The following is a 27,620-nucleotide window of genomic DNA, read 5'->3' on the forward strand; positions in this document are numbered from 1 at the left end:
AACAAGAACTACCATTGCCCACTCCCATCTAATCTCTACTCTTCTCTATGCCTCACCAATGTATACCAACCTTTCCAAAAACAATCTTCTCAAACTAGCTACCTCCTATAACAACATTGTCAAATTTGCCACAGGTAAACCCTTCAGAACCCATCACTGTCATAATCTCAAACAGCTCAGGTGGCTTGAACTACAAAATCAGCTGCAAATCAACCAACTTACTACTGCCCATAAGATCCTTTACCAACCTAACAACACTCCAATACTCCTGGACCTCATTACCCCTTATAGAAATCTTAACACCTTGCGTTCATCAAATAAACTACTAATTAACATCAATAAGGCAAACAACATAGCAGGAGACTCTCTGTTCTCAAATACAGTTGCGAAAAAGTGGAACCTTCTACCTAGTGAACTTACTTCCCTTCCTTCCTTATCACTCTTCAAACAAGAAATTAAAATCTTCTTGAAAACAAACTGGCTTTGTCCCTGTAGTAACCCTGACTAAACAATCATTACTGCTTCTAGTATCTTTACTAACTCCACTAACTCTTCTAATTACTGTTTAGTGCAATATGAAAGTACATATGCAAAAAATTTGAAGCTGTATTAGCTACTAGTAAATGCAAAAATTAGCTCTAAATATTGTAATTAGTCTTTATGAAATGTGTAGAAATATTTACTCTGCGTCTGTTGTTTTTGTAACATTATTGATCTTGTCTGATCATGAATGTTTTGGAGCTTATTTCCCCGGGCCTCTACTGAAAATGAGCATATATCCAGTAGACTAGCTCAGTCAACAAATGTAAAATAAAAATAAATAAAAATAAAAATAAATAAATAAGTAGCATGGCATGTCCCTGTAATATCATGAGTAGCATGGCATGTGCCTGTAATATCATAAGTAGCATGGCATGTGCCTGTAATGTCATGAGTAGATTGACATGTGCCTGTAATATCATGAGTAGCATGGCATATACCTGTAATATCACAAGTAGAATGGCATGTGCCTGTAATATCATAAGTAGCATGGCATGTGCCTGTAATATCATGAGTAGCATGGCATGTGCCTGTAATATCATAAGCAACATGGCATGTGCCTGTAGTATCATGAGTAGCATGACATGTGCCTGTAATATCTTAAGTAGCATGGCATGTTCCTGTAATATCATGAGTAGCATGGCATGTGCCTGTAATATCATGAGTAGCATGGCAAGTGCCTGTAATATCATGAGCAACATGGCATATATCTGTAATATCATAAGTAGCATGGCATGTGCCTGTAATATCATGAGTAGCATGGCATGTGCCTGTAATATCATGAGTACTGTGGCATTATTTATTTATTTATTTATTTATTTATTTATTTTACATTTTTGACCGGGCTAGTCTAACTGGACATATGTCCATTTTCAGTAGAGGCCCAAGGAGAAAAGCTCCAAACAAACCACATGTGCCTGTAATATCATGAGTAGCATTGCATGTCCCTGTAATATCATAAGTAGCATGGCATGTATCTGTAATATCGAAAAAATTGCTAATACTAGTAAACAAAAACAGAAACGAGGGAACTACTGAAAACGGATTCTTTATTCACACTTGGTAAGCGCTTTCACTGACTGTAATATGCCAGCTTCCTCAGACCAACAAACACAATTAGAATCCATAAAAAAGTTTCAATGAAAACTTTAAATACAAATTAATTGCTTACGTCTTAATTGGCCATGTGACCAACTACTTTTGAAACCTTATAAGATCACTATCTTATAACAAAAACTGCTGAACCTAAGTATTGCATTTCGTTCACATACACCAAACATATTGGTAACAAATAATAATTTTAAAAAGAAATTGAAGGCAAATCTATGTTCCTAGTATTTTATTTTTATATTTAAATAATTTTCGAGTATATTTTAATAAGAGTGGTGGTTTAAATAAGTGGTTGGTAGGATAGGCATAAGTCCCTGGAATTTTAGTGTTAATGACACAGTTAACAATTGTAAAATTGTATATTTAATGGTTAAATGTATGTTTAGTGTTTTTGTGTATAATATACTTTTAATATTTGTTACCAATATGTTTGGTGTATGTGAACAAGCTAATACTTAGGTTCAGCAGTTTTTGTTATAAGGTAGTGATCTTATAAGGTTTCAAAAGTAGTTGGTCACATGACCAGTTAAGACGTAAGCAATTAATTAGTATTTAAAGTTTTCATTGAAACTTTTTTATGGATTCTAATTATGTTTGTTGGTCTGAGGAAGCTGGCATATTACAGTCAGTGAAAGCTTACCAAGTGTGAAAAAGAGTCCATTTTCAATAGTTCGCTCGTTTCTGTTTATGTATCTGTAATATCATAAGTAGCATGGCATGTGCCTGTAATATCATGAGTAGAATGGCATGTGTTTATAATATCATGAGTACCATGGCATGTGCCTGTAATATCATGAGTAGCATGGCATATACCTGTGATATCATAAGTAGCATGGCATGTGCCTGTAATATCATAAGTAGCATGGCATGTGCCTGTAATATCATAAGTTGCATGGCATGTGCCTGTAATGTCATCAGCAGCATAGCATGCACCTGTAGTATCATGAGTAGCATGGCATATACCTGTAATATAATTAGTAGCATGTCATGTGCCTGTAATATCATGAGTAGCATGGCATGCGCCTGTAATATCATGACTTGCATGGCATATACCTCTAATATCATAAGTAGCATGGCATATACCTGTTATATCATAAGTAGCATGGCATGTGCCTGTAATATCATGAGTAGCATGGCATATACCTGTTATATCATAAGTAGCATGGCATGTGCCTGTAATATCATAAGTAGCATGGCATATACCTGTAATATCATAAGTAGCATGGCATGTTCCTGTAATATCATGAGTAGCATGGCATGTGCCTGTAATATCATGAGTAGCATGACATTTACCTGTAATATTATAAGTAGCATGGCATGTTCCTGTAATATCATGAGTAGTATGGCATTATTTATTTATTTTACATTTTTGACCGGGCTAGTCTAACTGGATATATGTCCATTTTCAGTAGAGGCCCGGGGAGAAAAGCTCCAAACAAACCACATGTGCCCGTAATATCATGAGCAGCATTGCATGTCCCTGTAATATCATAAGTAGCATGGCATATACCTGTAACATCATAAGAAGCATGGCATGTGCCTGTAATATCATGAGTAGCATGGCATTTGCCTGTAATATCATGAGTAGCGTGGCATGTGCCTGTAATATCATAAGTAGCATGGTATGTGCCTGTAATATCATGAGAAGCATGGCATGTGCCTGTAATAACATAAGTAGCATGGCATGTGCCTGTAATATCATACGAAGCATGGCATATACCTGTAATATCACAAGTAGCATGGCATGTGCCTGTAATATCATAAGTAGCATGGCATATACCTGCAACATCATGAGTAGCATGGCATGTGCCTGTAATATCATGAGTAGCATGGCATATACCTGTAATAGCATAAGTAGCATGGCATGTGCCTGTAATATCATGAGTAGCATGGTATGTGGCTGTAATATCATAAGTAGCATGGCATGTGCCTATAATATCATGAGTAGCATGGCATGTCCCTGCAATATCATGAGTAGCATGGCATGTCCCCGTAATATCATAAGTAGCATGGCATGTGCCTGTAATATCATGAGTAGATTGACATGTGCGTGTAATATCATGAGTAGCATGGCATGTGCCTGTAATATCATGAGTAGCATGGCATGTCCCTGTAATATCATAAGTAGCATGGCATATACCTGTAATATCATAAGTAGCATGGCATGTGCCTGTAATATCATGAGTAGCATGGCATGTGCCTGTAATATCATGAGTAGCATGGCATGTGCCTGTAATATCATGAGTAGCATGGCATACACCTGTAAAATCATAAGTAGCATGGCATGTTCCTGTAATATCATGAGTAGCATGGCATGTGCCTGTAATATCATGAGTAGCATGGCATGTCCCTGTAATGTCATACGCAGCATAGCATGTGCCTGTAATATCATGAGTAGCATGGCATACACCTGTAATATCATAAGTAGCATGGCATGTGCCTGTAATATCATGAGTAGCGTGGCATGTGCCTGTAATATCATGAGTAGCATGGCATGTCCCTGTAATATCATACGCAGCATAGCATGTGCCTGTAATATCATAAGTAGCATGGCATGTCTCTGTAATATCATGAGTGGCATGGCATGTGCCTCATAAGTAGCATGGCATGTGCCTGTAATATCATGAGTAGCATGGCATATATGTGTGATATCATAAGTAGCATGGCATGTGCCTGTAATTTCGTAAGTAGCATGGCATGTGCCTGTAATTTCATAAGTAGCATGGCATGTGCCTGTAATATCATAAGTAGCATGGCATGCGCCTGTAATATCATGAGTAGCATGGCATGTGCCTGTAATATCATGAGTAGCATGGCATGTCCCTGTAATATCATATGTAGCATAGCATGTGTCTGTAATATCATGAGTTGCATGACATGTGCCTGTAATTTCGTAAGTAGCATGGCATGTGCCTGTAATATTATGAATAGCATGGCATGTGCCTGTAATATCATGAGTAGCATGGCATGTCCCTGTAATATCATGAGTAGCATGGCATGTGCCTGTAATATCATAAGTAGCATGGCATGTGCCTGTAATATCATGAGTATCATGGCATATACGTGTGATATCATAATAGACAACAACCTTAACTTTGATACCCATATTAACAACATTATAAAATCAGTTAACAGAAAAATGGGCTCCCTGTATAAAATTAAACCCTTCCTAACACCAACAACAAGAACTACCATTGCCCACTCCCATCTAATCTCTACTCTTCTCTATGCCTCACCAATGCATACCAACCTTTCCAAAAATAATCTTCTCAAACTAGCTACCTCCTATAACAACATTGTCAAATTTGCCACAGGTAAACCCTTCAGAACCCATCACTGTCATAATCTCAAACAGCTCAGGTGGCTTGAACTACAAAATCAGCTGCAAATCAACCAACTTACTACTGCCAATAAGATCCTTTACCAACCTAACAACACTCCAATACTCCTGGACCTCATTACCCCTTATAGAAATCTTAACACCTTGCGTTCATCAAATAAACTACTAATTAACATCAATAAGGCAAACAACATAGCAGGAGACTCTCTGTTCTCAAATACAGTTGCGAAAAAGTGGAACCTTCTACCTAGTGAACTTACTTCCCTTCCTTCCTTATCACTCTTCAAACAAAAAATTAAAATCTTCTTGAAAACAAACTGGCTTTGTCCCTGTAGTAACCCTGACTAAACAATCATTACTGCTTATAGTATCTTTACTAACTCCACTAACTCTTCTAATTACTGTTTAGTGCAATATGAAAGTACATATGCAAAAAATTTGAAGCTGTATTAGCTACTAGTAAATGTAAAAAATTAGCTCTAAATATTGTAATTAGTCTTTATGAAATGTGTAGAAATATTTACTCTGCGTCTGTTGTTTTTGTAACATTATTGATCTTGTCTGATCATGAATGTTTTGGAGCTTATTTCCCCGGGCCTCTACTGAAAATGAGCATATATCCAGTAGACTAGCCCAGTCAACAAATGTAAAATAAAAATAAATAAAAATAAAAATAAATAAATAAGTAGCATGGCATGTCCCTGTAATATCGTGAGTAGCATGGCATGTGCCTGTAATATCATAAGTAGCATGGCATGTGCCTGTAATGTCATGAGTAGATTGACATGTGCCTGTAATATCATGAGTAGCATGGCATATACCTGTAATATCACAAGTAGAATGGCATGTGCCTGTAATATCATAAGTAGCATGGCATGTGCCTGTAATATCATGAGTAGCATGGCATGTGCCTGTAATATCATAAGCAACATGGCATGTGCCTGTAGTATCATGAGTAGCATGGCATGTGCCTGTAATATCATGAGTAGCATGGCAAGTGCCTGTAATATCATGAGCAACATGGCATATATCTGTAATATCATAAGTAGCATGGCATGTGCCTGTAATATCATGAGTAGCATGGCATGTGCCTGTAATATCATGAGTACTGTGGCATTATTTATTTATTTATTTATTTATTTATTTATTTATTTTACATTTTTGACCGGGCTAGTCTAACTGGACATATGTCCATTTTCAGTAGAGGCCCAAGGAGAAAAGCTCCAAACAAACCACATGTGCCTGTAATATCATGAGTAGCATTGCATGTCCCTGTAATATCATAAGTAGCATAGCATGTGTCTGTAATATCATGAGTTGCATGACATGTGCCTGTAATTTCGTAAGTAGCATGGCATGTGCCTGTAATATCATGAGTAGCATGGCATATACGTGTGATATCATAAGTAGCATGGCATGTGCCTGTAATTTCGTAAGTAGCATGGCATGTGCCTGTAATTTCGTAAGTAGCATGGCATGTGCCTGTAATATCATAAGTAGCATGGCATGCGCCTGTAATATCATGAGTAGCATGGCATGTGCCTGTAATATCATGAGTAGCATGGCATGTCCCTGTAATATCATACCTAGCATAGCATGTGTCTGTAATATCATGAGTTGCATGACATGTGCCTGTAATTTCATAAGTAGCATGGCATGTGCCTGTAATATTATGAATAGCATGGCATGTGCCTGTAATATCATGAGTAGCATGGCATGTCCCTGTAATATCATGAGTAGCATGGCATGTGCCTGTAATATCATAAGTAGCATGGCATGTGCCTGTAATATCATGAGTAGCATGGCATATACGTGTGATATCATAATAGACAACAACCTTAACTTTGATACCCATATTAACAACATTATAAAATCAGTTAACAGAAAAATGGGCTCCCTGTATAAAATTAAACCCTTCCTAACACCAACAACAAGAACTACCATTGCCCACTCCCATCTAATCTCTACTCTTCTCTATGCCTCACCAATGCATACCAACCTTTCCAAAAATAATCTTCTCAAACTAGCTACCTCCTATAACAACATTGTCAAATTTGCCACAGGTAAACCCTTCAGAACCCATCACTGTCATAATCTCAAACAGCTCAGGTGGCTTGAACTACAAAATCAGCTGCAAATCAACCAACTTACTACTGCCAATAAGATCCTTTACCAACCTAACAACACTCCAATACTCCTGGACCTCATTACCCCTTATAGAAATCTTAACACCTTGCGTTCATCAAATAAACTACTAATTAACATCAATAAGGCAAACAACATAGCAGGAGACTCTATGTTCTCAAATACAGTTGCGAAAAAGTGGTACCTTCTACCTAGTGAACTTACTTCCCTTCCTTCCTTATCACTCTTCAAACAAAAAATTAAAATCTTCTTGAAAACAAACTGGCTTTGTCCCTGTAGAAACCCTGACTAAACAATCATTACTGCTTATAGTATCTTTACTAACTCCACTAACTCTTCTAATTACTGTTTAGTGCAATATGAAAGTACAAATGCAAAAAATTTGAAGCTGTATTAGCTACTAGTAAATGTAAAAAATTAGCTCTAAATGTTGTAATTAGTCTTTATGAAATGTGTAGAAATATTTACTCTGCGTCTGTTGTTTTTGTAACATTATTGATCTTGTCTGATCATGAATGTTTTGGAGCTTATTTCCCCGGGCCTCTACTGAAAATGAGCATATATCCAGTAGACTAGCTCAGTCAACAAATGTAAAATAAAAATAAATAAAAATAAAAATAAATAAATAAGTAGCATGGCATGTCCCTGTAATATCATGAGTAGCATGGCATGTGCCTGTAATATCATAAGTAGCATGGCATGTGCCTGTAATGTCATGAGTAGATTGACATGTGCCTGTAATATCATGAGTAGCATGGCATATACCTGTAATATCACAAGTAGAATGGCATGTGCCTGTAATATCATAAGTAGCATGGCATGTGCCTGTAATATCATGAGTAGCATGGCATGTGCCTGTAATATCATAAGCAACATGGCATGTCCCTGTAGTATCATGAGTAGCATGGCATGTGCCTGTAATATCATGAGTAGCATGGCAAGTGCCTGTAATATCATGAGCAACATGGCATATATCTGTAATATCATAAGTAGCATGGCATGTGCCTGTAATATCATGAGTAGCATGGCATGTGCCTGTAATATCATGAGTACTGTGGCATTATTTATTTATTTATTTATTTATTTATTTATTTATTTTACATTTTTGACCAGGCTAGTCTAACTGGACATATGTCCATTTTCAGTAGAGGCCCAAGGAGAAAAGCTCCAAACAAACCACATGTGCCTATAATAGCATGAGTAGCATTGCATGTCCCTGTAATATCATAAGTAGCATAGCATGTGTCTGTAATATCATGAGTTGCATGACATGTGCCTGTAATTTCGTAAGTAGCATGGCATGTGCCTGTAATATCATGAGTAGCATGGCATATACGTGTGATATCATAAGTAGCATGGCATGTGCCTGTAATTTCGTAAGTAGCATGGCATGTGCCTGTAATTTCGTAAGTAGCATGGCATGTGCCTGTAATATCATAAGTAGCATGGCATGCGCCTGTAATATCATGAGTAGCATGGCATGTGCCTGTAATATCATGAGTAGCATGGCATGTCCCTGTAATATCATACCTAGCATAGCATGTGTCTGTAATATCATGAGTTGCATGACATGTGCCTGTAATTTCATAAGTAGCATGGCATGTGCCTGTAATATTATGAATAGCATGGCATGTGCCTGTAATATCATGAGTAGCATGGCATGTCCCTGTAATATCATGAGTAGCATGGCATGTGCCTGTAATATCATGAGTAGCATGGCATATACCTGTAATATCATAAGTAGCATGGCATGTGCCTGTAATATCATGAGTAGCATGGCATGTGCCTGTAATATCATGAGTAGCATGGCATGTGCCTGTAATATCATGAGTAGCATGGCATATACCTGTAAAATCATAAGTAGCATGGCATGTTCCTGTAATATCATGAGTAGCATGGCATGTGTCTGTAATATCATGAGTAGCATGGCATATACCTGTAATATCATAAGTAGCATGGCATGTCCCTGTAATATCATGAGTAGCATGGCATGTGCCTGTAATATCATGAGTAGCATGGCATGTCCCTGTAATATCATATGTAGCATAGCATGTGTCTGTAATATCATGAGTTGCATGACATGTGCCTGTAATTTCGTAAGTAGCATGGCATGTGCCTGTAATATTATGAATAGCATGGCATGTGCCTGTAATATCATGAGTAGCATGGCATGTCCCTGTAATATCATGAGTAGCATGGCATGTGCCTGTAATATCATGAGTAGCATGGCATGTGCCTGTAATATCATGAGTAGCATGGCATATACGTGTGATATCATAATAGACAACAACCTTAACTTTGATACCCATATTAACAACATTATAAAATCAGTTAACAGAAAAATGGGCTCCCTGTATAAAATTAAACCCTTCCTAACACCAACAACAAGAACTACCATTGCCCACTCCCATCTAATCTCTACTCTTCTCTATGCCTCACCAATGTATACCAACCTTTCCAAAAATAATCTTCTCAAACTAGCTACCTCCTATAACAACATTGTCAAATTTGCCACAGGTAAACCCTTCAGAACCCATCACTGTCATAATCTCAAACAGCTCAGGTGGCTTGAACTACAAAATCAGCTGCAAATCAACCAACTTACTACTGCCCATAAGATCCTTTACCAACCTAACAACACTCCAATACTCCTGGACCTCATTACCCCTTATAGAAATCTTAACACCTTGCGTTCATCAAATAAACTACTAATTAACATCAATAAGGCAAACAACATAGCAGGAGACTCTCTGTTCTCAAATACAGTTGGGAAAAAGTGGAACCTTCTACCTAGTGAACTTACTTCCCTTCCTTCCTTATCACTCTTCAAACAAAAAATTAAAATCTTGAAAACAAACTGGCTTTGTCCCTGTAGTAACCCTGACTAAACAATCATTACTGCTTCTAGTATCTTTACTAACTCCACTAACTCTTCTAATTACTGTTTAGTGCAATATGAAAGTACATATGCAAAAAATTTGAAGCTGTATTAGCTACTAGTAAATGTAAAAAATTAGCTCTAAATATTGTAATTAGTCTTTATGAAATGTGTAGAAATATTTACTCTGCATCTGTTGTTTTTGTAACATTATTGATCTTGTCTGATCATGAATGTTTTGGAGCTTATTTCCCCGGGCCTCTACTGAAAATGAGCATATATCCAGTAGACTAGCCCAGTCAACAAATGTAAAATAAAAATAAATAAATAAGTAGCATGGCATGTCCCTGTAATATCATGAGTAGCATGGCATGTGCCTGTAATATCATAAGTAGCATGGCATGTGCCTGTAATGTCATGAGTAGATTGACATGTGCCTGTAATATCATGAGTAGCATGGCAAGTGCCTGTAATATCATGAGCAACATGGCATATATCTGTAATATCATAAGTAGCATGGCATGTGCCTGTAATATCATGAGTAGCATGGCATGTGCCTGTAATATCATGAGTACTGTGGCATTATTTATTTATTTATTTATTTATTTATTTATTTATTTTACATTTTTCACCGGGCTAGTCTAACTGGACATATGTCCATTTTCAGTAGAGGCCCAAGGAGAAAAGCTCCAAACAAACCACATGTGCCTGTAATATCATGAGTAGCATTGCATGTCCCTGTAATATCATAAGTAGCATGGCATGTATCTGTAATATCGAAAAAATTGCTAATACTAGTAAACAAAAACAGAAACGAGGGAACTACTGAAAACGGATTCTTTATTCACACTTGGTAAGCGCTTTCACTGACTGTAATATGCCAGCTTCCTCAGACCAACAAACACAATTAGAATCCATAAAAAAGTTTCAATGAAAACTTTAAATACTAATTAATTGCTTACGTCTTAATTGGCCATGTGACCAACTACTTTTGAAACCTTATAAGATCACTATCTTATAACAAAAACGGCTGAACCTAAGTATTGCATTTCGTTCACATACACCAAACATATTGGTAACAAATAATAATTTTAAAAAGAAATTGAAGGCAAATCTATGTTCCTAGTATTTTATTTTTATATTTAAATAATTTTCAGTATATTTTAATAAGAGTGGTGGTTTAAATAAGTGGTTGGTAGGATAGGCATAAGTCCCTGGAATTTTAGTGTTAATGACACAGTTAACAATTGTAAAATTGTATATTTAATGGTTAAATGTATGTTTAGTGTTTTTGTGTATAATATAGTTTTAATATTTGTTACCAATATGTTTGGTGTATGTGAACGAAACGCAATACTTAGGTTCAGCAGTTTTTGTTATAAGGTAGTGATCTTATAAGGTTTCAAAAGTAGTTGGTCACATGACCAGTTAAGACGTAAGCAATTAATTAGTATTTAAAGTTTTCATTGAAACTTTTTTATGGATTCTAATTATGTTTGTTGGTCTGAGGAAGCTGGCATATTACAGTCAGTGAAAGCGCTTACCAAGTGTGAAAAAAGAGTCCATTTTCAATAGTTCGCTCGTTTCTGTTTATGTATCTGTAATATCATAAGTAGCATGGCATGTGCCTGTAATATCATGAGTAGAATGGCATGTGTTTATAATATCATGAGTACCATGGCATGTGCCTGTAATATCATGAATAGCATGGCATATACCTGTGATATCATAAGTAGCATGGCATGTGCCTGTAATATCATAAGTAGCATGGCATGTGCCTGTAATATCATAAGTTGCATGGCATGTGCCTGTAATGTCATCAGCAGCATGGCATGCACCTGTAGTATCATGAGTAGCATGGCATATACCTGTAATATAATTAGTAGCATGTCATGTGCCTGTAATATCATGAGTAGCATGGCATGCGCCTGTAATATCATGACTTGCATGGCATATACCTCTAATATCATAGGTAGCATGGCATATACCTGTTATATCATAAGTAGCATGGCATGTGCCTGTAATATCATGAGTACCATGGCATATACCTGTTATATCATAAGTAGCATGGCATGTGCCTGTAATATCATAAGTAGCATGGCATATACCTGTAATATCATAAGTAGCATAGCATGTTCCTGTAATATCATGAGTAGCATGGCATGTGCCTGTAATATCATGAGTAGCATGACATTTACCTGTAATATTATAAGTAGCATGGCATGTTCCTGTAATATCATGAGTAGTATGGCATTATTTATTTATTTTACATTTTTGACCGGCTAGTCTAACTGGATATATGTCCATTTTCAGTAGAGGCCGGGAGAAAAGCTCAAACAAACCACATGTGCCCGTAATATCATGAGCAGCATTGCATGTCCCTGTAATATCATAAGTAGCATGGCATATACCTGTAACATCATAAGAAGCATGGCATGTGCCTGTAATATCATGAGTAGCATGGCATTTGCCTGTAATATCATGAGTAGCATGGCATGTGCCTGTAATATCATAAGTAGCATGGTATGTGCCTGTAATATCATGAGAAGCATGGCATGTGCCTGTAATAACATAAGTAGCATGGCATGTGCCTGTAATATCATAAGTAGCATGGCATATACCTGTAATATCACAAGTAGCATGGCATGTGCCTGTAATATCATAAGTAGCATGGCATATACCTGCAACATCATGAGTAGCATGGCATGTGCCTGTAATATCATGAGTAGCATGGCATATACCTGTAATATCATAAGTAGCATAGCATGTGCCTGTAATATCATGAGTAGCATGGTATGTGGCTGTAATATCATAAGTAGCATGGCATGTGCCTATAATATCATGAGTAGCATGGCATGTCCCTGCAATATCATGAGTAGCATGGCATGTCCCCGTAATATCATAAGTAGCATGGCATGTGCCTGTAATATCATGAGTAGATTGACATGTGCGTGTAATATCATGAGTAGCATGGCATGTGCCTGTAATATCATGAGTAGCATGGCATGTCCCTGTAATATTATAAGTAGCATGGCATATACCTGTAATATCATAAGTAGCATGGCATGTGCCTGTAATATCATGAGTAGCATGGCATGTGCCTGTAATATCATGAGTAGCATGGCATGTGCCTGTAATATCATGAGTAGCATGGCATATACCTGTAAAATCATAAGTAGCATGGCATGTTCCTGTAATATCATGAGTAGCATGGCATGTGCCTGTAATATCATGAGTAGCATGGCATATACCTGTAATATCATAAGTAGCATGGCATGTGCCTGTAATATCATGAGTAGCATGGCATGTGCCTGTAATATCATGAGTAGCATGGCATGTCCCTGTAATATCATATGTAGCATAGCATGTGTCTGTAATATCATGAGTTGCATGACATGTGCCTGTAATTTCGTAAGTAGCATGGCATGTGCCTGTAATATTATGAATAGCATGGCATGTGCCTGTAATATCATGAGTAGCATGGCATGTCCCTGTAATATCATGAGTAGCATGGCATGTGCCTGTAATATCATAAGTAGCATGGCATGTGCCTGTAATATCATGAGTATCATGGCATATACGTGTGATATCATAATAGACAACAACCTTAACTTTGATACCCTTATTAACAACATTATAAAATCAGTTAACAGAAAAATGGGCTCCCTGTATAAAATTAAACCCTTCCTAACACCAACAACAAGAACTACCATTGCCCACTCCCATCTAATCTCTACTCTTCTCTATGCCTCACCAATGTATACCAACCTTTCCAAAAATAATCTTCTCAAACTAGCTACCTCCTATAACAACATTGTCAAATTTGCCACAGGTAAACCCTTCAGAACCCATCACTGTCATAATCTCAAACAGCTCAGGTGGCTTGAACTACAAAATCAGCTGCAAATCAACCAACTTACTACTGCCCATAAGATCCTTTACCAACCTAACAACACTCCAATACTCCTGGACCTCATTACCCCTTATAGAAATCTTAACACCTTGCGTTCATCAAATAAACTACTAATTAACATCAATAAGGCAAACAACATAGCAGGAGACTCTCTGTTCTCAAATACAGTTGGGAAAAAGTGGAACCTTCTACCTAGTGAACTTACTTCCCTTCCTTCCTTATCACTCTTCAAACAAAAATTAAAATCTTGAAAACAAACTGGCTTTGTCCCTGTAGTAACCCTGACTAAACAATCATTACTGCTTCTAGTATCTTTACTAACTCCACTAACTCTTCTAATTACTGTTTAGTGCAATATGAAAGTACATATGCAAAAAATTTGAAGCTGTATTAGCTACTAGTAAATGTAAAAAATTAGCTCTAAATATTGTAATTAGTCTTTATGAAATGTGTAGAAATATTTACTCTGCATCTGTTGTTTTTGTAACATTATTGATCTTGTCTGATCATGAATGTTTTGGAGCTTATTTCCCCGGGCCTCTACTGAAAATGAGCATATATCCAGTAGACTAGCCCAGTCAACAAATGTAAAATAAAAATAAATAAAAATAAAAATAAATAAATAAGTAGCATGGCATGTCCCTGTAATATCATGAGTAGCATGGCATGTGCCTGTAATATCATAAGTAGCATGGCATGTGCCTGTAATGTCATGAGTAGATTGACATGTGCCTGTAATATCATGAGTAGCATGGCAAGTGCCTGTAATATCATGAGCAACATGGCATATATCTGTAATATCATAAGTAGCATGGCATGTGCCTGTAATATCATGAGTAGCATGGCATGTGCCTGTAATATCATGAGTACTGTGGCATTATTTATTTATTTATTTATTTATTTATTTATTTATTTATTTATTTTACATTTTTGACCGGGCTAGTCTAACTGGACATATGTCCATTTTCAGTAGAGGCCCAAGGAGAAAAGCTCCAAACAAACCACATGTGCCTGTAATATCATGAGTAGCATTGCATGTCCCTGTAATATCATAAGTAGCATGGCATGTATCTGTAATATCGAAAAAATTGCTAATACTAGTAAACAAAAACAGAAACGAGGGAACTACTGAAAACGGATTCTTTATTCACACTTGGTAAGCGCTTTCACTGACTGTAATATGCCAGCTTCCTCAGACCAACAAACACAATTAGAATCCATAAAAAAGTTTCAATGAAAACTTTAAATACTAATTAATTGCTTACGTCTTAATTGGCCATGTGACCAACTACTTTTGAAACCTTATAAGATCACTATCTTATAACAAAAACGGCTGAACCTAAGTATTGCATTTCGTTCACATACACCAAACATATTGGTAACAAATAATAATTTTAAAAAGAAATTGAAGGCAAATCTATGTTCCTAGTATTTTATTTTTATATTTAAATAATTTTCGAGTATATTTTAATAAGAGTGGTGGTTTAAATAAGTGGTTGGTAGGATAGGCATAAGTCCCTGGAATTTTAGTGTTAATGACACAGTTAACAATTGTAAAATTGTATATTTAATGGTTAAATGTATGTTTAGTGTTTTTGTGTATAATATAGTTTTAATATTTGTTACCAATATGTTTGGTGTATGTGAACGAAACGCAATACTTAGGTTCAGCAGTTTTTGTTATAAGGTAGTGATCTTATAAGGTTTCAAAAGTAGTTGGTCACATGACCAGTTAAGACGTAAGCAATTAATTAGTATTTAAAGTTTTCATTGAAACTTTTTTATGGATTCTAATTATGTTTGTTGGTCTGAGGAAGCTGGCATATTACAGTCAGTGAAAGCGCTTACCAAGTGTGAAAAAAGAGTCCATTTTCAATAGTTCGCTCGTTTCTGTTTATGTATCTGTAATATCATAAGTAGCATGGCATGTGCCTGTAATATCATGAGTAGAATGGCATGTGTTTATAATATCATGAGTACCATGGCATGTGCCTGTAATATCATGAATAGCATGGCATATACCTGTGATATCATAAGTAGCATGGCATGTGCCTGTAATATCATAAGTAGCATGGCATGTGCCTGTAATATCATAAGTTGCATGGCATGTGCCTGTAATGTCATCAGCAGCATGGCATGCACCTGTAGTATCATGAGTAGCATGGCATATACCTGTAATATAATTAGTAGCATGTCATGTGCCTGTAATATCATGAGTAGCATGGCATGCGCCTGTAATATCATGACTTGCATGGCATATACCTCTAATATCATAGGTAGCATGGCATATACCTGTTATATCATAAGTAGCATGGCATGTGCCTGTAATATCATAAGTAGCATGGCATATACCTGTAATATCATAAGTAGCATAGCATGTTCCTGTAATATCATGAGTAGCATGGCATGTGCCTGTAATATCATGAGTAGCATGACATTTACCTGTAATATTATAAGTAGCATGGCATGTTCCTGTAATATCATGAGTAGTATGGCATTATTTATTTATTTTACATTTTTGACCGGGCTAGTCTAACTGGATATATGTCCATTTTCAGTAGAGGCCCGGGGAGAAAAGCTCCAAACAAACCACATGTGCCCGTAATATCATGAGCAGCATTGCATGTCCCTGTAATATCATAAGTAGCATGGCATATACCTGTAACATCATAAGAAGCATGGCATGTGCCTGTAATATCATGAGTAGCATGGCATTTGCCTGTAATATCATGAGTAGCATGGCATGTGCCTGTAATATCATAAGTAGCATGGTATGTGCCTGTAATATCATGAGAAGCATGGCATGTGCCTGTAATAACATAAGTAGCATGGCATGTGCCTGTAATATCATAAGTAGCATGGCATATACCTGTAATATCACAAGTAGCATGGCATGTGCCTGTAATATCATAAGTAGCATGGCATATACCTGCAACATCATGAGTAGCATGGCATGTGCCTGTAATATCATGAGTAGCATGGCATATACCTGTAATATCATAAGTAGCATAGCATGTGCCTGTAATATCATGAGTAGCATGGTATGTGGCTGTAATATCATAAGTAGCATGGCATGTGCCTATAATATCATGAGTAGCATGGCATGTCCCTGCAATATCATGAGTAGCATGGCATGTCCCGTAATATCATAAGTAGCATGGCATGTGCCTGTAATATCATGAGTAGATTGACATGTGCGTGTAATATCATGAGTAGCATGGCATGTGCCTGTAATATCATGAGTAGCATGGCATGTCCCTGTAATATTATAAGTAGCATGGCATATACCTGTAATATCATAAGTAGCATGGCATGTGCCTGTAATATCATGAGTAGCATGGCATGTGCCTGTAATATCATGAGTAGCATGGCATGTGCCTGTAATATCATGAGTAGCATGGCATATACCTGTAAAATCATAAGTAGCATGGCATGTTCCTGTAATATCATGAGTAGCATGGCATGTGTCTGTAATATCATGAGTAGCATGGCATATACCTGTAATATCATAAGTAGCATGGCATGTCCCTGTAATATCATGAGTAGCATGGCATGTGCCTGTAATATAATAAGTAGCATGACATGTGCCTGTAATATCATGAGTAGCATGGCATGTCCCTGTAATATCATAAGTAGCATGGCATATACCTGTAATATCATAAGTAGCATGGCATGTGCCTGTAATATCATGAGTAGCATTGCATGTCCTTGTAATATCATGAGTAGCATGGCATGTGCCTGTAATATCATAAGTAGCATGGCATGTGCCTGTAATAGCATGAGTAGCATGGCATATGCGTATGATATCATAAGTAGCATGGCATTTGCCTGTAATATCATGAGTAGCATGGCATGTCCCTGTAATATCATAAGTAGCATGGCATATAACTGTAATATCATAAGTATCATGGCATGTGCCTGTAATATCATGAGTAGCATGGCATGTGCCTGTAATATCATGAGTAGCATGGCATGTGCCTGTAATATCATGAGTAGCATGGCATATACCTGTAAAATCATAAGTAGCATGGCATGTGCCTGTAATATCATGAGTAGCATGGTATGTGCCTGTAATATCATGAGTAGCATGGCATATACCTGTAATATCATAAGTAGCATGGCATGTCCCTGTAATATCATGAGTAGCATGGCATGTCCCTGTAATATCATAAGTAGCATGGCATATACCTGTAATATCATAAGTAGCATGGCATGTGCCTGTAATATCATGAGTAGCATTGCATGTCCTTGTAATATCATGAGTAGCATGGCATGTGCCTGTAATATCATAAGTAGCATGGCATGTGCCTGTAATAGCATGAGTAGCATGGCATATGCGTATGATATCATAAGTAGCATGGCATTTGCCTGTAATATCATGAGTAGCATGGCATGTCCCTGTAATATCATAAGTAGCATGGCATATAACTGTAATATCATAAGTATCATGGCATGTGCCTGTAATATCATGAGTAGCATGGCATGTGCCTGTAATATCATGAGTAGCATGGCATGTGCCTGTAATATCATGAGTAGCATGGCATATACCTGTAAAATCATAAGTAGCATGGCATGTGCCTGTAATATCATGAGTAGCATGGTATGTGCCTGTAATATCATGAGTAGCATGGCATATACCTGTAATATCATAAGTAGCATGGCATGTCCCTGTAATATCATGAGTAGCATGGCATGTCCCTATAATATCATAAGTAGCATGGCATATACCTGTAATATCATAAGTAGCATAGCATATGCCTGTAATATAATGAGTAGCATGGCATGTGCCTGTAATATCATGAGTAGCATGGCATATACCTGTAATATCATAAGTAGCATGGCATGTCCCTATAATATCATAAGTAGCATAGCATATGCCTGTAATATCATGAGTAGCATGGCATGTGCCTGTAATATCATGAGTAGCATGGCATGTCCCCGTAATATCATAAGTAGCATGGCATGTGCTTGTAATATCATGAGTAGATTGACATGTGCATTTAATATCATAAGTAGCATGGCATGTGCCTGTAATATCATGAGTAGCATGGCATGTCCCTGTAATATCATAAGTAGCATGGCATATACCTGTAATATCATAAGTAGCATGGCATGTGCCTGTAATATCATGAGTAGCATGGCATGTGCCTGTAATATCATGAGTAGCATGGCATGTGCCTGTAATATCATGAGTAGCATGGCATATACCTGTAAAATCATAAGTAGCATGGCATGTGCCTGTAATATCATGAGTAGCATGGCATGTGCCTGTAATATCATGAGTAGCATGTCATATACCTGTAATATCATTAGTAGCAGGCATGTCCCTGTAATATCATGAGAAGCATGGCATGTGCCTGTAATATCATAAGTAGCATGCCATGTGCCTGTAATATCATGAGTAGCATGGCATGTCCCTGTAATATCATAAGTAGCATGGCATATACCTGTAATATCATAAGTAGCATGGCATGTGCCTGTAATATCATGAGTAGCATGGCATGTACCTGTAATATTATGAGTAGCATGGCATGTGCCTGTAATATCATGAGTAGCATTGCATGTCCCTGTAATATCATGAGTAGCATGGCATGTGCCTGTAATATCATAAGTAGCATGGCATGTGCCTGTAATAGCATGAGTAGCATGGCATATATGTGTGATATCATAAGTAGCATGGCATGTGCCTGTAATATCATGAGTAGCATGGCATGTCCCTGTAATATCATAAGTAGCATGGCATATAACTGTAATATCATAAGTAGCATGGCATGTGCCTGTAATATCATGAGTAGCACGGCATGTGCCTGTAATATCATGAGTAGCACGGCATGTGCCTGTAATATCATGAGTAGCATGGCATGTGCCTGTAATATCATGAGTAGCATGGCATATACCTGTAATATCATAAGTAGCATGGCATGTGCCTGTAATATCATGAGTAGCATGGCATGTCTCTGTAATATCATAAGTAGCATGGCATATACCTGTAATATCATGAGTAGCATGGCATGTGCCTGTAATATCATGAGTAGCATGGCATGTGCCTGTAATATCATGAGTAGCATGGCATATACTTGTAAAATCATAAGTAGCATGGCATGTGCTTGTAATATCATGAGTAGCATGGCATGTGCCTGTAATATCATGAGTAGCATGGCATATACCTGTAATATCATAAGTAGCATGGCATGTCCCTGTAATATCATGAGTAGCATGGCATGTCCCTGTAATATCATAAGTAGCATGACATATACCTGTAATATCATAAGTAGCATAGCATATGCCTGTAATATCATGAGTAGCATGGCATGTGCCTGTAATATCATGAGTAGCATGGCATATACCTGTAATATCATAAGTAGCATGGCATGTCTCTATAATATCATGAGTAGCATGGCATGTGCCTGTAATATCTTAAGTAGCATGGCATGTGCCTGTAATATCATGAATAACATGGCATGTGCCTGTAATATCATAAGTAGCATGGCATATACCTGTAATATCACAAGTAGCATGGCATGTGCCTGTATTATCATGTGTAGCATGTCATGTGCCTGTAATATCATGAGTAGCATGGCACATGTCTGTAATATCATGAGTAGCATGGCATTTGCCTGTAATATGATGAGTAGCATGGCATGTGCCTGTAATACCATGAGTAGCATGGCATATGCCTGTAATATTATGAGTATCATGGCATATACTTGCAATATCATAAGCAGCATGGCATATACCTGTAATATCATAAGTAGCATGGCATGTGCCTGTAATATCATGAGTAGCATGGCATGTGCCTGTAATATCATGAGTAGCATGGCAAATACCTTTAGTATCATGAGTAGCATGGCATGTGCCTGTAATATCATGAGTAGCATGGCATGTGCCTGTAATATCATGAGTAGCATGGCATGTGCCTGTAATATCATGAGTAGTATGGCATGTGTCTGTAATATCATGAGTAGCATGACATATGCCTGTAATGTCATAAGTAGCATGGCATGTGCCTGTAATATCATAAGTAGCATGGCATGTGCCTGTAATATCACGAGTAGAAAGACATATGCCTTTAATATCATGGGTAGCATGGCATATACCTGTAATATCATAAGTAGCATGGCATGTGCCTGTAATATCATGTGTAGCATGGCATGTGCCTGTAATATCATGAGTAGCATGGCATATGCCTGTAATATCATAAGTAGCATGGCATGTGCCTGTAATATCATGAGAATATGGTATATCCCTGTAATATCCTAAGTAGTATGACATGTGCCTGTAATATCATGAGTAGCATGGCATGTGTCTGTAATATCATGAGTAGCATGGCATATACCTGTAATATCACCAGTAACATGGCATGTTCCTGTAATATCATGAGTAGCATGGCATATACCTGTAATATAATGAGTACCATGTGCAAATACTTGTAATATAATTAGTGGCATGTACCTATAATATCATTAGAAGCATGGCATGTGCCTCTACTATTATGAGTACTGTGGCATGAACTTGTAATATAATGAGGACCATGTGCCTGTACCAGTAATATGAGTAGCATGGTGTGTGCCTGTAATATCTTGAGTAGTATGACATGTGCCTGTAATATAATGAGTACCATGTCCTTTACCAGTAATATCATGAGTAGCTTGGCATGTGCCTGTAATATAATGACAACATAGCATATGCCTGTGGTATGAGTACCATGTGCACGTACCTGTAATATCATGAGTAGCATGCCATGTCCCTGTAATATCATGGGTACCATGGTATAAACCTGCAGTATAATGAGTACTATGTGTATGCACCAGTACTATCATGATTAACATGGTATGTACCTATAACATAATGAGTACCATGTGCACATACCTGTAATATTATTAGTATCATGGCATGTGCCTATAATATCATGAGTACCATGGCATAAAACTGCAATATAATGTGTACATTGTGCATATACCAGTGATATCATTAGTGACATGGCATGTACCAGTATTATCTTGAGTAGCATGGCATGTACCCTCAATATTATGAGAAGCCTGTCATTTACCAGAAATATGAGTAGCATGACATGAATAGTATGGCATTCACAGTTTAATATCATGACTAACATAGTATGTGCCTGTAATACCATGAGCAGATGTATGTACTAGTAATATTAGTAGCATGGTATGTGCCTATATTATGAGTAGCTTGGCATGTACCTGTAATGAGTATCATGACATGTAGAAGTACTGAATATCATAAGTAGCATTGCATGTACATGTAATACCATACACAGAATGCATGTACATGTGCTGATCATTATGAGTAGCAATGCATGTACATGTAATACCATACACAGCATGCATGTACATGTGCTGATCATTATGGGTAGCATGGCATGTACATGTAATACCACACACAACATGCATGTACATGTGCTGATCCTTATCAGTAGCATGGCATGTACATTTACTACCATACACAGCATGCATGTACATGTGCTGATCCTTATCAGTAGCATGGCATGTACATTTACTGCCATACACAGCATGCATGTACATGTGCTGATCATTATGAGTAGCATGGCATGTACATGTAATACCATACAGAGCATGCATGTACATGTGCTGATCATTATGAGTAGCATGGCATGTACATGTAATACCATACACAGCATGCATGTACATGTGCTGATCATTATGAGTAGCATGGCATGTACCTGTAATATCATGAGTAGCATGGCATATACCTCTTCTAAATATAAGCAGCATGGTATGTACCTGTAATGTCATAAGTAGAATAGCATGTACCAGTAATAACATGAGTAGTATGGCCTGTACCATTACTGAATATCATGAGTAGTATGACATCAAACTGTAATACCAGGAGTAACACAGTATGTTCCATTATTATCATGAGTACATTTGCATGTACCAGTAATATCATGAGTATAATGATATGTGCCAGTAATATCATGAGTACCATGGCATGAAGCTGCAATATAATGAGTACCATGTGCACATACCTGTAATATTATTAGTGGCATGGCATGCATGTAATATCATGCGTAGCATGGTAAGTGGCTGTAATATCATAAGTAGCATGGCATGTGCCTGTAATATCATGAGTAGCATGGTATGTCCCTGCAATATCATGAGTTGCATGGCATGTCCCTGTAATATCATAAGTAGCATGGCATGTGCCTGTAATATCATGAGTAGATTGACATGTGCATGTAATATCATGAGTAGCATGGCATGTGCCTGTAATATCATAAGTAGCATGGCATGTGCCTGTAATATCATGAGTAGCATGGCGTGTCCCTGTAATATCATAAGTAGCATGGCATATACCTGTAATATCATATGTAGCATGGCATCTGCCTGTAATATCATGAGTAGCATGGCATGTGCCTGTAATATCATGAGTAGCATGGCATGTGCCTGTAATATAAGTAGCATGGCATGTGCCTGTAATATGATGAGTAGCATGGCATGTGCCTGTAATATCATGAGTAACATGGCATGTGCATGTAATATTATGAGTATCATGGCATATACTTGCAATATCATAAGCAGCATGGCATATACATGTAATATCATAAGTAGCATGGCATGTGCCTATAATATCATGAGTAGCATTGCATGTGCCTGTAATATCATGAGTAGCATGGCACGTGCCTGTAATATCATGAGTAGCATGGCATATACCTGTAGTATCATGAGTAGCATGGCATGTGCCTGTAATATCATGAGTAGCATGACATATACCTGTAATATCATAAGTAGCATGGCATGTGCCTGTAATATCATAAGTAGCATGTCACGTGCCTGTAATATCATGAGTAGCATGACATATGCCTTTAATATCATGGGTAGCATGGCATATACCTTTAATATCATAAGTAGCATGGCATGTGCCTGTAATATCATGTGTAGCATGGCATGTGCCTGTAATATCATGAGTAGCATGGCATGTGCCTGTAATATCATAAGTAGCATGGCATGTGCCTGTAATATCATGAGTAGCATGGCATATCCCTGTCATATCATAAGTAGTATGGCATGTGCCTGTAATATCATGAGTAGCATGGCATGTGCCTGTAATATCATGAGTAGCATGGCATATATCTGTAATATCGCCATTAACATGGCATGTTCCTGTAATATCATGAGTAGCATGGCATATACCTGTAATATAATGAGTACCATGTGCAAGTACTTGTAATATAATTAGTGGCATGTACCTATAATATAATTAGAAGCATGGCATGTGCCTCTACTATTATGAGTACTGTGGCATGAACTTGTAATATAATGAGGACCATGTGCCTGTACCAGTAATATGAGTAGCATGGTGTGTGCCTGTAATATCATGAGTAGTATGACATGTGCCTGTAATATAATGAGTACCATGTCCTTTACCAGTAATATCATGAGTAGCTTGGCATGTGCCTGAAATATAATGACAACATAGCATATGCCTGTGATATGAGTACCATGTGCACGTACTTGTAATATCATGAGTAGCATGCCATGTCCCTGTAATATCATGGGTACCATGGTATAAACCTGCAGTATAATGAGTACTATGTGTATGCACCAGTACTATCATGATTAACATGGTATGTACCTGTAACATAATGAGTACCATGTGTACATACCTGTAATATTATTAGTATCATGGTATGTGCCTATAATATCATGAGTACCATGGCATAAAACTGCAATATAATGTATACATTGTGCATATACCAGTAATATAATTAGTGACATGGCATGTATCTGTAATATCATTAGTAGTATAGCATATGCCTGTAATATCATGGGTACAGTGGCATGGGCTTGTAATTTAATGAGTGTCATGTGTATGTACTAATAATATCATGAGCAGCATTGCATGTGCCTGTATTATAATGAATATCATGTGTATGTGCCAGTAATATCATGAGTAGCGTGGCATGTGCTCTAATATCATGACTAAAATGACATGAACCTGCAATATAATAAACACTGTGTACATGTACCTGTAATATCATTAGTGGCATACCATGGCATGAATCTGTAACATAATGAGTACCATACCAGTAATATTATGAGTAGCATGGCATACCTGTAATAGTATGCGTAGCATGACATGCACCAGTAATATCATGAGTACCATGGCATGAACCTGTAAAATAATGAGCACCATGTGTACATTGAACCCGCAGTGGTGGTGCTGCGGTAGCGTTGTTGCCTCTCAGTAAGACGCTGTCCAGTTTGATTCTCAGCTAGAGTGTCTTCTGTGTGGAGACATGCGTGAATGGGCGTACCTTCGTTGAAGGTTGTGTGTCAGGGCTGGTAACTCGGCATGTAAAAATCAACTACCAATCATTAGTGGACTGGAGTTCCACTGTGGCGACCCCTAACCGGGAAAAGCCGAAAGACACAACATGTGTACATACTTGTAATATCCTTAGTGGCATGGCATGTACTTGTAATATTATGAGTAGTTTGGCATGTACCTGTAATAGCATGAGTACCATGGAATGGACCTGTAATGTAATAAGTACTATGTGCACATACCTGTAATATCATTAGTGGTATGGCATGTACCTGTAATATCATGAGTAGTATGTCATATGTCTGTAATATCATGAGTACCATGGAATGGACCTGTAATATAATGAGTACCATGTGTATTTACCAATAATATCATGGGCACCATGGCATGAACCTGTAATATAATAAGTACCATGTGCACATACCTGTAATATCATTAGTGGCATGGCATGCTTCTGTAATATCATGAGTAGTATGTCATGTGCCTGTAATATCATGAGTACCATGGAATGGACCTGTAATTTAATGAGCACCATGTGTACATACTTATAATATCATGCGTGGCATGGCATGTACTTGTAATATCATGAGTAGTATGGCATGTGCCTGTAATATCATGAGTACCATGGAATGGACCTGTAATATAATGAGCACCATGTGTACATACTTATAATATCATTAGTGGCATGGCATGCACCTGTAATATCATGAGTAGTATGTCATGTGCCTGTAATATCATGAGTACCATGGAATGGACCTGTAATATAATGAGTACCATGTGTATTTACCAATAATATCATGGGCACCATAGCATGAACCTGTAATATAATAAGTATCATGTGCACATACCTGTAATATCATTAGTGGCTTGACATGTGCCTGTAATATCATGAGTAGCATTGCATATGCCTATAATTTCATGAGTACCATGCAATGAACCTGTAATATAATGAGTACCATGTGCATGTACTGGTAACATCATGAGTAGCATGGCATGTGCCTGTAATATCATGGCATGTACCTATAATATCATGATAAGAGTGGCATGTACCTGTAAGATCATGACTAGTATGGCATATACTGGAACTGAGCATAATAAGTCGCATGACATGAACCTGTAATATCATGAGTAGCATGGCATGTAACTGTACTGAATATCAAACGTAACAATGCATGTACCTGTAATATCATAAGTAGCATGCCATGTACCTGTAACATCATGAGTAGCATGGCATGTACCTGTAATAGCCTGCATGTCATGGCATGGACCTGTAATATCATGAGTAACATGGCACGTACCTGTAATATCATAAATAGCATGGCATGTACCTGTAACATCATGAGTATCATGGCATGTACCTGTAATATCATGAGTATCATGGCATGTGTCTGTAACATCATAAGCAGCCTGACATGTACCTGTAATATCACAAGAAGCATTGCATGTACCTGTAATAGCACAAGAAGTATGGCACGTACCTGTAATATCACAAGAAGCATGGCATGTACCTGTACTGAACATCAGAAAGAACATCAAGTATCATCCACCATGGTGGAATAAAAATAGCAGTAGACTCCATTGTATGAAATGACATCATTGGTAAGTACACAGAAAGTTTACATCTGAAGAAATTAAAGACTTAAAATTCTACTAAAAGTTGGGTAAGACATTACAAGTCTGGAAAGCAATATGTGAAAAGGATTTATCCATAAACTCACTAGATAAACAAAAATGTTTTCTGGGACTATAATACAAATAGGTTCATAGGTTCATAGGTTTTTGCTAGGCTAATGACCACAAGGGCCTTTATAAGCCTAGCCATGCATCCAAAATCTCTAACAAGTTCTGATACCCTTGATAGGTATAAGCATGGGCCTGGGAGATGAACCATTTACAAGTTACCTGTGTCCATTAGCAACAAATCAGGGATGAACTTCTGGTTTCCCATCCAATTGTCCAAGTTGCACTTGAATTGGGTTAGGGAGTAATTCTGTTTCACATGGATGGGGAGCCTGTTCCATAGATGGTGTAGTCTCTGGGATATACACCTATCCCTCTAGCACGTCCTATTAATATCACAGGCAAGGTTTACGTCTTTAGAATGGATAATTCTGGTGCTGTTTGTTTTGTGGATATGCATGAGGGCCATCAGAGTGAGGTCTGACAATGCCCTGTATGCCAGGCATAGATCACCCCTCAAAAGCCTGTAGGAGACATAATACGAGGAAAGGCCCTTGAGGCAGTCTGCATAGCACATTTTATGTATGCCTTGTATTCATTTAGTGTGGAACCTCTGTGGATGTTCCAATTGTTGGATATGCCTGGTTAGGTATATAACAAAGGGGGCGTTGTACTCAATAACAGGTCTGATGAATGCCGAATAC

The sequence above is a fragment of the Protopterus annectens genome, chromosome 17.part0 (assembly GCF_019279795.1).
Source record: "Protopterus annectens isolate FY-2018-M chromosome 17.part0, PAN1.0, whole genome shotgun sequence".
Lineage (NCBI taxonomy): Eukaryota > Metazoa > Chordata > Ceratodontiformes > Protopteridae > Protopterus > Protopterus annectens.